Genomic DNA, 14,805 nt, shown 5'->3' on the forward strand with positions numbered 1-14,805 from the left:
CAGTTCTTGTAGATGATCGCGCCACTCTCGTCGAACTTGCAAAGGCTGCCAACTAAGCGGTGGTCACAAACTATTGCTGATATGTTGAAAGGGAAAACCGCTGAACATATACGTGAGCTTTTCAATATTCGGTATGGAAATTAATCGCTAAATCACCCTGCAATTGGCATAGTACCTCTCTTTGTGCAATTCGGTTCGTTTGAACATGAATTTGAGAGCATGTAATTAAGTTTAGAGTACACATTTCCTTTGTTTTTTTGTTTTTGTTTCTTTTCTCTTTTCGATCAACATTTTTTGCAATTTAAAGTCAGTATTATACAATGGGGTGGGAATTGTTATTACACCATTGCTCTTTTTTCAATTTGTTATTTTCTGTTCATAAATGAAAAAAAATTGTTAATTTTACATAGACTATAGAATGTGAGAGTGATAGGTACTGTAACATTGTTAGTACATTGATAGAAACTTGTTACACGATACAGCCTTTTAATTTTGAATGTTGAGTCCAATTGTAATTAAAGAAAATTTTAAGCATAGAAATTGATCATAAAATTTGGAAGCCCCAGGAATTTCACTATTATGTAATATGCAAACTATAAAATTAGCTCACCAACTAATATTAGTCCCTAAATTATTCTATGGTTGTAATTATTCTCAACTGTTCCTGTTATTATTTATTTGGAAGTATGAATGGTTGCTGTTCTAGTTTATTTTTAATACAATAAAAGAGAAAGATACTATTTAATGTTTGTGTGTGGATAGGTATGGAAGAGATATTGTAATTTAATGTGATGCTCTTGTTAAGTTAGGTTATTCAAATATTTTGATTTAATTATTTAATTCTCATAAATCTAATGTGAGCTGAGAGGTATCAAGTTTTATTATAGGGTAAACTTATTTTAAAGGGAAAAAATAATGTGTAATTTTTTATTGTTTAAAATATGTTTCTGAATATTATAGAGATTACATACAGGAGTATGGGTTCATTTTATACTTGTATATTAAATTGGCCAAATAACAAATAAAATAAAATTGAGGTAAAATAGCCAATTTTATTATTGATAGTTTTTGGCCTCCCTTTGACAACACATTTTTTGCTAATAGTACTACTCTATAATATAGCTTTAAAGACACAAAATTCCAATTAATTTAATTTTTTTTCAAAGATTTAGTGTTTCAATTATATAAAAATTGTGGCAAGTTGTTGAGCTATTTATAATGTGAAATTACTTTAAATTGTTGTTTGGTCAATAATTTCTTTCTCCGAGATTTGGACATGATTAAATCTTCTCCTAACCCAATGGTACTATGCAGATTTTTGTGTTCAAGTATATCATTTTTTTATTAGACTAAAAGTAAGAAAACTACTTTTATTGATTTTAATTAAAAATAATCTTAGATTCATTTATAAATTTGATTAGAATTTCATCAAGATTTCCTTCCTAGATTTGAGATTCTGAACCATGGGTTGTTGGTTAGTGGAAAAGAAACCCTAGAAAATAGATGCAAAATTTTAAATATTAGGTTGTCTCTTAGTTGAAACTAAGACCTAGACCTTCAAAATGTGGTTTAGTGGCATCTAAATTTGTGAAGAAGATAATAAAAAATAGTAAATTTTAAATAAATGGACATATTTCGCATATTGTTATATATAATTAATATGATTAGCTAAAAATTAAATAAAATGAATATATGCATGTGTAACTAATTTTTTTTAAACCTTTTTAGTTTGTAATAGATTTTGAATTGAAAACATATAATGGGAAGGTTATACTTATTTTCCTTAATTAAGAAGCAAAGTTGTGGAAGTATCTATAAAATTCACTTTAAGGATTTTATTTTAATTAATATAGCCATTTTGTTTAAGAGGAATTTAAATGTTTTGTTTTTAGTCACATTTAAATTTATAATAGTTTGCAAAATTGCCAATTTTTGTAATTTAAGTTGTATTTTTAATTCTAAAGATAAATTTAATAATTTTAAAATGAAAAAAAAAATGAAAAACTTTAACAATTTATGAGTTTAATTTTTTTTTGATCAGGTAAAAGTAGGACCTTCTATTAAGCAAGCCAATAATACATAATTTACATGAAATCACACCCCTTCTATGAAAGTTCCACAGCCGGGAGGGTAGGCAGAAACCTAACAACTCACCCAATCCCAAGAGAAGCCAAAAGAAACCCTGAACTCCTTGGAATATGAGTCCACTGGATCGAGGCCCACAAAAATCTACTAGTGTCCTACCGAGGGTCCATAGAGAACCCACAACAAACCACCCAAAAAGCTAACTTATGAACTCGATGAAAGCTATAGGCTTATTCCTCTAAACTTTTTCAAGGCCAAAACGTTCGAACAAGTTGCACAAGCAGATCACCACCATTCACTACTCAACTTAGATCCAACAGCCTTCGTGGATATTAGGTGGACGAGAAGCACAAGGGTTAACCATTCAATGAGGGTAGTTTTCTCTCACATCTCACTGCAACGAGTCGCATGATGAATGGAATTGGGGGCCAACTTCAAAAAACCAGAAACCATTTGGACCATGCCCAATATACCACTTGTGGTTTTAAATCTATTGTTTCGCGGAAAAGAAATTAGGCTCTCTCACCAAGTGATGACCATCACACCAGTCCCACGGCCAATTTCTGAGCCTTCCACCTAGACTCTCCATCAAGCACCCTCTAAACAAAATGAAAATATGCGACCAAATCTGTGGTGATGCTTGAGTCAGTACCTTCACCATCCAACCAAAAGTAATCAGAGATTTGGAAAGCAGCCAAAACCAAAATGGTCTGATGGTTGAGGGTTCACTATCCTCCCGCTTGTCTCCTGAATCCCTTTGATCTATCTTGTTCATCCATAGTCCCATATCTTTGGTTGCAAAATAGAGACAATCCTCCCACAGTTTTCGTGTAGGTAACGAATCCCAAGCATATTGTGAATCTCCCTATCCCTGTTGGTCACTCCTTCTTTCACCAACTGATGTGCTAACATGTTTAATTTTCTTTTCACTTGGACAAATATGACAATTTTAAGTGTTTGCAAGTGGGAGTGGATACGATGAAAGACCTGCAGGAGCTTCCAATGCTTCAACACTTTATCTAGAGAAGTTCCATTGCTTATTTCCTTGGTCGCTCTAATGATCAATTCCAAATTTGCTTCAATGATAACATTATGTGAATTTGACTCCACCGGGATTTCCAAGCATTTCTCCAATGCCAGGAGCTCAGCCATGTTATTGGTGGCCTTCCCCAAGTGGCCATGGAAAATTTTCTTTGTTTGCCCCTCATAATCTCTTATGGCACCCGCAAAGCCAGCTAAACGTGGGTTGCCCTTAGAAGCTCCATTGATGTTAACCTTGAAGAAACCAAAAGGAGGAGGCTTCCAAATGTTGGCCCATGTATTTATTAAGCTCACTCCCCTTACTATTCCTTGAGGACTTATGGACTGGAGACCGAAATGAAGTATAATAATCTCCTCTTGAGGGAGAGGAGGATCTTGAGGAAGTGTCCTCAATAAGCTTCTTACTGTGTCTTTAAGTTGGCTTAGAATTTGATCAATTATGTGTTGGGGCTCACTTATTTTGTCTTTGAAGATCTGCCTGTTGCGATCCTTCCAAACATTCGAAATGACGAAGCCTCGAACTAGAATCTAGGCTTTGTTAATAATCTCATTCCCTGAGAAGTTCTTCCTCCAGTTTTTCAAAGTGTTGGATATGCTGAGACTGTCCCTATCAGTTTGTCTGAAGATTGAGGCCACCGAGTCCCACAACCTAGATGCGAAAGGGCCTAGGTTGAGAAGGAATTCAATTGTTTCCTCATGTGAGCCACAGAGGTGACATTTGGAAGGGCTAATGAAGCCTTTCTTTAGGAGATTCTCCCAAGTTAAGATCTTCCTTTGATGCACTAGCCAGATGAATAACTTTATTTTCATCCAGTGGGGGTTTTGCCAAAGCTTCTTCTAGACTTGATCAGTATTCGCAAAGTTAAATCCTGTGACTTCTTGTTTTGCCTCTTTGAGGTTAAAGTTACCTTCATTATTCTTTCCCCATCTTAATTGGTCAGGTGAGGAGGAAACCAGAATCTTTCTATCCTCTAAGTCTTGGGTGAGAGCGTTTGCCTTGGCCTTCAGAGGACTCTTATTACTCTAGCATAGATCCTTCAATTTCCTCCATTTTTCATTATTTCTTCCCTGGTCCTAGAAATCTTTTACCAAAAACAAACCTTTGCTATCTGTGTCACTCTTGAGAGCTACGAAGTTATCCCTATACAGGTTGGGTTCCTATTTCCAGCGGTCCCCTACTCGGATTTCCCAGAAACAGTGTTGCTGAAAAATGCTTTTATTCTCCCATGCAAGGTTCCAAATGTGGGAGCCCCTAATTTGTCTTAACATTCTAATATGATCATTCTCCTACCAATACTTTGCATACCTTTGTTTCCAAAGCTTAGCCCATAGGGCATTCGACTCCTTGATCCATCTCCACCAAAGATTAGCTGCTGAAACTTTACTAAGAGTCTCAGGATCATGCAGGCCCAAGCCACAATGGATTTTTGGCTTGCAAAGCTTGTGCCAAGCTACTAAATCCCACCTCTTTTTCTCTTCTCCGTTGTCACAAAATAAGTCCCTTTGTATTCTCCTTATCTACTGCTTAATACCTTGAGGAGCAGGGAGAGCTAAAAACATGAAAATGGGAATTTCCTGCAAGACCGCCTGTGTAAGCACAAGGTGCCCTGCTAAATTTAAAGACCTACATGTCCATTTTCTCACCTTGTCCTAAAGTTTATTTAATATTGGTTCCCACACTTTCTTTGTTAGAGGTTTGTGAGTAAGAGGAGTGCCAAGATTTTTGGAAGCTAACTGTTCCCTTTGAAAACCAAGAATTTTAATAATGTTTCTCTGAATAGCAATATTAGTGTTAACGAAAAATACTTTGGACTTGTTGAGGCTTACCTTTGTACCTAGTGCCATAGAAAATTCATTTAAGATGTTTTTGATTTCTATTGCTTACCTGACTGTGGCTATGCACAACAACATTGTATCATCCACAAATTTTTGATTAGTGTTTGTCGCTCCATCGAAGGTGAGCTTGATACCCTGGATTCAACCTTTAGCATTTGCCATTTTGATTTCCCTAACTAGCCCTTCCATCATGAGGACGAAGAAGAAAGGGGAGAGTGGATCACCTTGTTTGAGTCCTCTCGAGGGTGTGAAGGTTCTTGATGGAGCTCCATTAAGCAGTATGGAAAAACTGGTTGTGGTAACTAGTGCCATAACCCATCTTATCCAATTTTGGTCAAAGCCATAGGCTTTTAGAATTTCTCTTATATAAGACCAACTTAGTTTGCCATAGGCTTTCACTAGGTCCAACTGAATGACCATACCCACTTGTTTGTTGCTTTTGAGAGAGTGTATCACCTCATGCACTTAGATGATATTGCTGAGAATTTGTCTTCCTTCCACATAGACTGTTTTCTCTTCCGAGATGAGAGAAGGTAGTAGGGGCTTGAGTCTATTGGCTATCACTTTGGAAATGATTTTATACACCACAGTACATAAGGCTATGGGTCGAAAACCATCCGGAGTCATGGCATTTCCCTGCTTAGAGATTAATGCTATGAAGGAAGCATTAAGAGCCTTTAGAACCTTTTTGGATTTTCTCGAGTCTTCCACAACCTTAAGGATATCTTGTTTGACTATTTCCCAACAGGTTTTGAAGAAGTCTACATTGAATCCATCCAGGCCTGGTGATTTTCCACTTTGCATTTCATTAATCACCTCACTAATCTCCTCTTCCGAAACTGGCGTGTTAAGATTGTAGTTTTCCTCTCTCATAACCAGCTTAGGGATATACTAGGTGAAATGATCAATGAACCTGGATCTATCCTCCATTGGCTCCTTTGGAATATTGAAGAAGTGTTGTACAAGGATCGATTCCGTATCAATGTGAGAGACAAGCTCAATGCCTTGAGAATCGTTGATCTTTGGGATTCTATTATGTGCCCTATGTGCCATAGTGGATTTATGAAATAATTTCGTATTTATTTCTCCCTCTTTAATCCATTGAATCCTAGATTTCTGCCTCCAGAAAATTTCCTCTTATAAGCATCGATCCTCCCATTCTTCTTGCAAAGAGTCAATTAGTTTTTGCATCTCTTCGATGAAGCCCTATGTGATGTTGATCTGATTTATTTCCTGGAGATTTTGCTCAGTTTCTCTTTTGGCCTTGAAGACATAGCCAAATTCCTCTTTGTTCCAAGCTTTAAGTTTGGATTTAATGTGTTTTGGTTTCTGCTAGAGCATGAACATTTTAGTGCCCTGAATCTTCAACTCCTCTCTCCACCATTTTTCAATGTTAGTAGTGAATTTAGGGTGTGATAGCCAGGCATTTTCGAACCTAAAAGGTCTGTTTCTCGGAGTGTCCATAAAGGTAGCTTCCAGTTGTACTAGCAAGTCATCCGAACCTCTAGAGGATAGAATGGAAGCTGTCATGGCCAGTCCTATGAGGAGGAGATCCTCTGAAACAATAAATCTATCAAGTTTGGAAGCCACTTGAGAATCCCCTCCCATTTTATTTTTCGATGTCAAGGTTTCATTTATTATTTAAGTGTCCACTAGTCCCATGTTCATAATGAAGCCCTGGAAGGGTATGGAATCTCTACCTAGTTGTCTAGTGCCTCCTTTTTTCTCTGAAAAAGATCTTATCATATTGAAATCTCCTGTAATGATCAAGGGCATATTGGGATGTCTTGCTCTAATATCCTCCATGGAAGTGAGAAGCTTGAGTTTATATGCTTGCCTTTGAGGTACATAAACATTTGTAATCATATATATCTCCTTATCACCTAGAGGTTAACACACCAAAGATAGATAGTTCCTCGATGCCTCAGCATCCAATACTCCAAATTTTTGTGGATACTATAGCGTGAGAATCTACCCCGCCAAGTTATTTGCCTTAACCTATAGATACTCATACTTGATTAACCACTTATTATGAATTTCTCTTATTTTATCCATCAAACAATTTGTCTCTTGAATAAAAACCATGCCTGGTTTTTCTTCTTCCTTTATTTCCTTATACTCCCTATACCTCTAATATTCCATGTTGTGAGCTTCATTAAGAAAGGTTAGTAATGAAATAGCTGGTGAGATATTTCATCTTACCTAAGGATATCAATAGTTTTCCACATTCGTTTAGTAGCTCATTATGTCTTTTTCTTCCTCTTTTCCTTCTTGAGTTCTTTGTGGATTGTGCCCATGAATTCTCCGTCATTTTGACTCCACTTGGCTCCTGGCTTTCATGGTTTCTTTTGACACCAGTTCCCTTCGATTTTGACCTTCATTGGAAGAGTTTTTGTACTCTGTCATAATCTTCTTTTGGCAGGGAGTCCACTCCCATGTTCTTTCCTTGTTCCAGAAATTTCCCTAGATCTAGATTTTCCCTATCTAGAATCTCCTGTAGTTCATGGTCCTCCATTCCTGCCTCACTTGGAGTCATCTCATGGCGCCTACCGATCTTCATGCAACTTGGTAGATCATCCTTTTGCTGGTTGTTTAGTGCGATATCGTCCATTTCAGCTTCCTTATGCTGCTCCTTGGTTATGTTTTCCATGTCTTGGACTGTCTCCATGTTCTCCTCTACTTCCTCTAGGATTTTGAAACTATTGTGTCCTGTGTGTCTGTCCTCACTGATCTTCTTGTGTGGATTTTTACCCCATTTCTCTTTTCCCCCATCCTTGGTAAAACCCTCGTGATTTTTATCCAAATTAGTTTTCCCATTGCCTTCCATATTGTTTGTTGAACAGTGTTTGAATAGATGGCCATGTTCATGACATTTGTGGCACCTAAATGGTATGTGCTCATAGTCCACAGTCTACACCCATTCTTCATCATAGACATCTAAAATTATCACTTCTAGAAGGGATCTAGATAGTTCCATTTCCACACATGTTCAAGCGAAGGAGGTATATTTTCCTTTCACGGTTGCCTCTGAGATCTTTAGAAAATGCCCCAGCTTATTGCCAATGGTTTTCAAAGATTCTGGTAGCCAATAATCCAGAGGAAGGGAGTATAGTCTAATCCAAACTGGTACTGATGTGAATGTCTCACGTTCCGGGACAAATTTTATCATCCATGTCTGCATGTAGAGTCCTGCTGCAACATAGAAATAAGGCCCCCTTTCAAACACTATGTCTTTTTCCTCTAGGTGTAACAACCCAAATAAACATGAAATTAATCAACTAATCAAGTTCAAAGTATGATTAGCACTTACCTGTGGTTGAAGTCTGCTTACTGCAGCAAGGTTTTGGGGATGACTCTCCACCTAACCGTAGACTCAATTTTCCAAGGACTTGCTACAACTGGCCACCCCTGAACCCTCAATCAACGTACTACTACGAGTGACTCCTCTGTCTTAGAACACTATTCTCCCAAGAGAAGGAATGGTAGAATCTTGGAATGATGGAATGCCTCTCATCTTCCTCACCATATATTAAATAGAGCAAACATTGGAAGGGGAACCACATAGATACCCTCCATGTGTCTACATGCAACTTTATTGCTTTCTTGTTTTATTTAATTTGTTTTTACTTTTTGATAGCTTTACTGCTTTTTACTGCTTTCTTGTTTTATTTCTTTTTATTTTTACTTAGCTTTAGTATTATTATTTATTATTTTATTATTATTTATTATTTATTTACTATTACTATTTTTTATTGTTGATTATTTGTTTTCTTGTATTTTAATATTATATTATATTATTTATTATTTATCATTTTTATTATTATTATTTATTATTTATTTATTATTTTTGTTATTTATTACTTCATGTTGCCGACACCTTTTGCGGAACTAGTATAACCAACAGGCATTGAATGTTTCACAACACCTAGGAAATCCCAAGGAATCTCTATCCTCTTTCCCACTTTCGGCAGCAGGCATAAGGATGACTCGGTCTATATCCTAGTCCAAGGCTAGCCCCAAGGCTTGTGTCTGACTTAGACCTCATCTGCCCCAAGGCAGGCATCCGATATGGTACTCAATGACTCCGGGCATCTCGCAAGGATAGCCCACTCCCTCCTCAACTACTAAGGCGAATAGCCCCACGCATCGATGTTCTTACACCCCCACTAGACTTCAGCATCCCAATCCAATAACAGGCACCTAGCCTAGAACATCACACACTTGGCCTCCTCAAGATGGTCCCATAACCCTTCAAGAGCTATCCATCAAGAGCTACACAAGACAAAGGAACCACTGGCATATGTAGTGTTGATTGAGTTTGTCCCCAGCCCATATGGTGTTACTTATTCTCCCTCGTACGTATGGGCTCGCACGAGATCACCAAATAAACCAGCCCTTTTAGCCCATTTTTGGAGTCTTGTCAATCATCACACCTCAACATGCAACGAGTGCATTAGCTATACCATCATAGTCTCATAGAAAATAATCCACATGCCAAGTCTTGTGTGTCATCTTGAGAACATTCATCATTGTTAATTGCAATGTTATGAATAGTAACGAACAAAATCATCCATGCCAATGGGTTTGTTAATCGATGTTGACGATGTATGCGAAGAAACTTGTAAACACTGGTCTTCTAGGAATCAGGCAGAGTAGAGAGGGGTGCGACTAGATCGTAGAAATCAAGTTTTGAAGCTAGATGAGGACCTTGATACCAACATCATTAAGAAATATATGGAGCGATTGTACTTCAAAATCCACAACGCATAGTGCTTCAAGGAACAGATTCATAATTTTATTTGAATATGTGCATGATAAGATTTCTCATAGAAATTACTCATAGGAATTACTTGAAAAATGAACACCATCAAAATATAACAATGCAGCCTGTATGCATTGAATAATTTTTTTTACGTGTATAGCGAGGGTTTGTAGAACAAAAAAAAAATACATGCGCCTCCTGAAAGTAACGATCCTGGGGTTGAAGTCTGCTTACTGCAACAAGGTTTTTGGGAGAACTCTCCACCCAATTGTAGGCTCAACTGTGCAAGGACTTTGCTACAATTGGCCACCCCCGAGCCGTCAATCAACGTACTACTGTCAATGACTCCTCTGTCTTAGAACATTATTCTCCCAAGAGAATGAATGATAGAATCTTGGAATGATGGAATGCCTCTCATCTTCCTCACCATATATTAAATAGAGCAAACATTGGAAGGGGAACCACATGCACACACTCCATGTGTCTACATGCAACTTTATTTCTTTCATATTTTATTTCTTTTGTTTTCACTTTTTGATGGCTTACTGATTTTTACTGCTTGCTTGTTTTATTTCTTTTTACTTTTATTTAGCTTTTGTATTGTTATTTATTATTTTATAAATATTTATTATTTATTTACTATTACTACTTTTTTTTATTGTTTATTATTTATTTTCTTGTATTTAAATATTATATTATATTATTTATTATTTTTATGATTATTATTATTTATTATTTATTATTTATTATTAAGGGACATTACACTAGGCTTGTGAACACCACCCTGAAGAAGCCCTTAGAACCCATATGTAAATGTATTTCTCCCTTTGGCTTCCAATGGCTCCTTATCGAGACATGTAACAACCTCTATGTCGACCATAACCCCATGAACTTGCATATGATCGTATGTTCTGTCATATGGTCCCTATGTGCTTGTATCTTTGGATCACTCAATATGACCCAAGGAATAATGCTCGACTTGGGTTTACAAACACCTGTAGTCCTTATGGAAGTCATTTTTTTACTTCTCCTTCCATTCTCCTTTTCTTTACTTGTTTCCTCTTGATTTCCCTTCCTGATCGTGAAGTTCGTTTTTTTCCAAATGTTCCCTTGCCTTTTGCTTCTAAAACCTTTTCCACCCATTTTTGAAATGCTTCCCTCCTGCGTCCTTACCTCCTTCTGTGACTACCTGACTGTAGGAGGGAGCGACACTCCCACTGTGTGTCCCGCCATGGAACCCTAAGACAAAACCCTAGCACCAACTCCAACCCTAGCCCAAGTTCTACTCAAAAGTAACATTAATATGATTAAATATATTTATTATTTTACATATATATTTTTATTGTTCAAAAATACTCCACATTTCATGAATTTTATAGGGTCAAATGTAGGTCAAATACTCCAATTTAACGGTTTAAATTTACCACCTTTTTTTAATGTGAGTATTTTTTCTTAATATTGTGTAGAGTAATTGAGTTGTTCCACTGACATGAACTATTTTTTTATTATTTTATTGTTTCAAATGAATATCAATTAAGAATATATACTTTATATAAAGAAACAAATCAATGATTTCAGCTTATTAAAAAATTTATACTAATGAAAATTAAATTAACTAACCTAGATCACTCCTAATTTCGTATCTAGCAACACCTAAAGGGATCAAATCTCCTGTTACTATCAAAGAGGTTTGCACCTCACATGGTTTGCTTTGCTCATTAAATGGGGCATTAAGTGTAAGTTGGTGGTCAACTTGTATGTGGAGGTAGGTTCTTTAACCAAACTTAATTTGTGTGGGGAAAAATGTTCAATAATTGAGTTGTTCCACTCACATGAAGTGTTTTTTATTATTTTATTGTTTCAAATGAAAATCAATTAAGAATAGAACCCTTAACATCTGCTTGGGAGCCGAACGCGGGAGTTTAGCAGCGACCAGGGCAACCATAGTGAGCAGGGTTAGATTGGAATGGCGTGCGGCAGGGGAGGGAGCTCTGCTCCCTCCTACAAATATGTAGTGGCCAGCAGGAATAAATCATCAGTTGAAACTAGTAAAGGAGATACGAACAATAGTAACAGGGGCATTGAAAAAGACACAGATGGGACCAGAGCAAAAGAAAACAGCAGCACAAAGGACAAAGAGGAAGAAGACAAAAATCTGGGCTCAAGAGACAAAACTCAAAAAGGACCTTGCAAACCGAAAGCAGAAATCACTCCTCGAGTAATATTAAATGACCCTGCTCTGGAGGAGCACAGGGAACACATGGGAACCTATGCCATTATCTGTAAATTTATGGGATTATGGCGCATAGAAAAGGCTTTACAGATGTGGATCAAGTACCATTGGAAGCCCAAAGGCAGCATTGACTTGCATCTAGGGTCAAAAGGATTCTTCACAGTAGTTTTCTCAAACATCGACGATAAACACAGAATATTAGAAGGAGGCCCTTATATTTTTGCAGCAGCAGGTCTCTATATGAGACCTTGGAGGATGAACTTTGTCCCAGAGAGGGAGACTTTCTCTTCGGTTCCTGTGTGGGTAAGGCTCTACTCTCTACCTCTTGATTACTAGCAAACGGAATCGTTGGCTGCCATTGGCAATAAACTAGGATGCTTTGTCAAAGCTTCTAAAGCCACTAGAAGGGGAAAATGCACCTCCTTTGCCAGGATATGTGTGGAAATGGATCTATCAGGAGGACTTCCAGATGAAGTCATCCTGGAAGTTCACGAAGAGGAATGGGTATAGACGGTAGACTATGAGAATATCCCCTTCAGATGCCGAAGATGTCATGAACATGGGCATCTACTAAGAGAATTCCCTCTCAACAAAGAAGATAATAAAGAAAAACCTAACATAATGAAGGACACTGAAATCTTCCTGAAAGTGGCTAGCAGAGGAAGAAGGGGAAAAAAGGGGCCAAAACAAACACACATGGAAGGGCGAAAGGGTAGTCAGAATAAGTTTCAAGTGCTAGAAGAGCCTGAAGAAAGTATAAGAGAGATTCAACTTCATTAGGATGAAGCTAAGGTTAAAGGAAAAAAAGAGGATACAAATCTTTCTCGAGGAACTGAATCTCAAAAAGAAACAATGAGAAGTGATATAGAGATGGAAACGGACCAGGAAATGACACAAAGTGAAACAGAAATGGAAGATCATGAACTACAAGAAATCCTTCACAAGGAAAACTTGGACCTGGAAGGGTTCCTGAGGCAAGGAACCAAAGGAGGAATAAAATCTCTGCCTCAAGAAGAATGCCATAGGATACATCAATTGTTTTTGTGGAAGTCTCAGGAACAAGAACTGGAGAAAAGTACAAACATCGACAAACAGGAGCATAGAGGTGTTAAAACAATGAAAGTAATACCAGGACTAGCCACCAGAAATCCAGGCAAAAAGAGAGGAAGAAAAAAGCAACACGAGCTCTTGATGGAGTGTGGAAAGCTAATGGTAGATTTGGGTAAGATGAAAGATCTAACCAATTACTCCTTTACTAATCTTTAATTATGAAGTTCATATCATGGAATATCAAAGGTATAGGTAGTAAAAGAAAACAGAGAATGTTAAGTAATAGAATGAAACTAGCAAGTCCAGACATAATCTTTATTCAAGAGGCAAAATTCTCCATTCAGAAAATAAGGAAAATCCATAAGAAATGCCTCAGCAATTTTGAGTTTCTAGAAGTCAAATAAGAGAACAAAATGAGTGGTATTCTCACCCTTTAGAACCCCCAAAAAGTCAATCTTGTAGATGTGGAGGTGACAAGAAACTACTTATCAACCATCATTCAGCCTATGGGAATGACAAAGACCTTCCTGATGACGAATGTATATGGCCCTCAGAAAAATGATGAGAAGCTTAGATTTTTGAACTCCCTGGTAGAGCTCAGAAGCAGACATGAAGAAATCCCTTGGTTCATTGGAGGAGACTTTAATATGATTAAATCTCTTTCAGAAAAAAAAAACGGAGGCACCAGAATCCTCAATAGAGATTCAGTAGAATTTCATTCTTTCACGGAAGATATGCAACTGGTTGACTCAGAAATGCATAATGGTGATTTTACGTGGAACAAAAAAAGAGGAGGCAATGCTTCAGTTGCTTCCAATTAGATAGACTTTCGATCTCCGAGAAACTGATGCTCACATATTCAGAATTCTCTGCAAGTATTCTCCCATTTGGAGGCTCAGATCACTGGTCGATTCAACTAGGAATGAAGGGAATTGATGCTCCTAGAAACAGACCCTTCAGATTTGAGAATATTTGGCTCTCTCATCCAGACTTCATCAGCAACATTGAAAAATGGTGGTCTGAAGACCTTCATGTTCAGGGCTCCAAAATGTTCCTCCTCCATAAAAGACTAAAGCTCATAAAAGTCAGACTCAACGAATGGAACAGGAAGGATTTTGGTAACATTTTTGAAAACAAAAATTCTGTAGAAGTCAAACTGTAGGAGCTACACCAAGCAATGATCACAGATGGTTTTGATAAAACCAAAAATGAGCAAGCTAAAAAACTCAACCTAGATTGGGAGAATTTATGCAAATAGGAGGAAATATTTTGGAGACAAAAGTCAAGAGTGCAATGGCTCAAAGAAGGAGAGAGAAAAACTCATTTTTTCCACCACTCCACCATTGCCAATAGAAAGAACAATAGAATCTCCTCTTTACTGAATGTTGATGGGGAGCTTCAGACCTCTCACAAGAATATTGAAGGTGTGCTGGTTCAATATTTCAGAGGCATCACTAATGAAAATAATCCAAACTGAGAACAACACATCAAGGAAACTATAAAAAATATTTCGAGGATGGTGTCAAAAGAAGACAAATTTAACCTGAACATGCTAGTTACCAAAGCAAAGGTTAGTATGGTAATCAAAGACATGCAGAATGGCAAAGCTCCAGGGCCAGATGGTTTCAATGTTGATTTTTTCAAAGCTTGTTAGAAGGTGGTAAAACAGGACATCTTGGAGGTGGTTGAGGACTCCAGAAGAAGTAAATCCATGCTGAAAGCACTCAACAATTCCTTCATATCCCTGATCCCCAAATACGACTCTGCCCTGACTCCTGATAAGTGTAGACCCATTTAT

This window comes from Pinus tabuliformis, chromosome J (assembly GCF_031772625.1).
Source record: "Pinus tabuliformis cultivar Carrire ecotype Pingquan chromosome J, CPIR1, whole genome shotgun sequence".
Taxonomy (NCBI): domain Eukaryota; kingdom Viridiplantae; phylum Streptophyta; class Pinopsida; order Pinales; family Pinaceae; genus Pinus; species Pinus tabuliformis.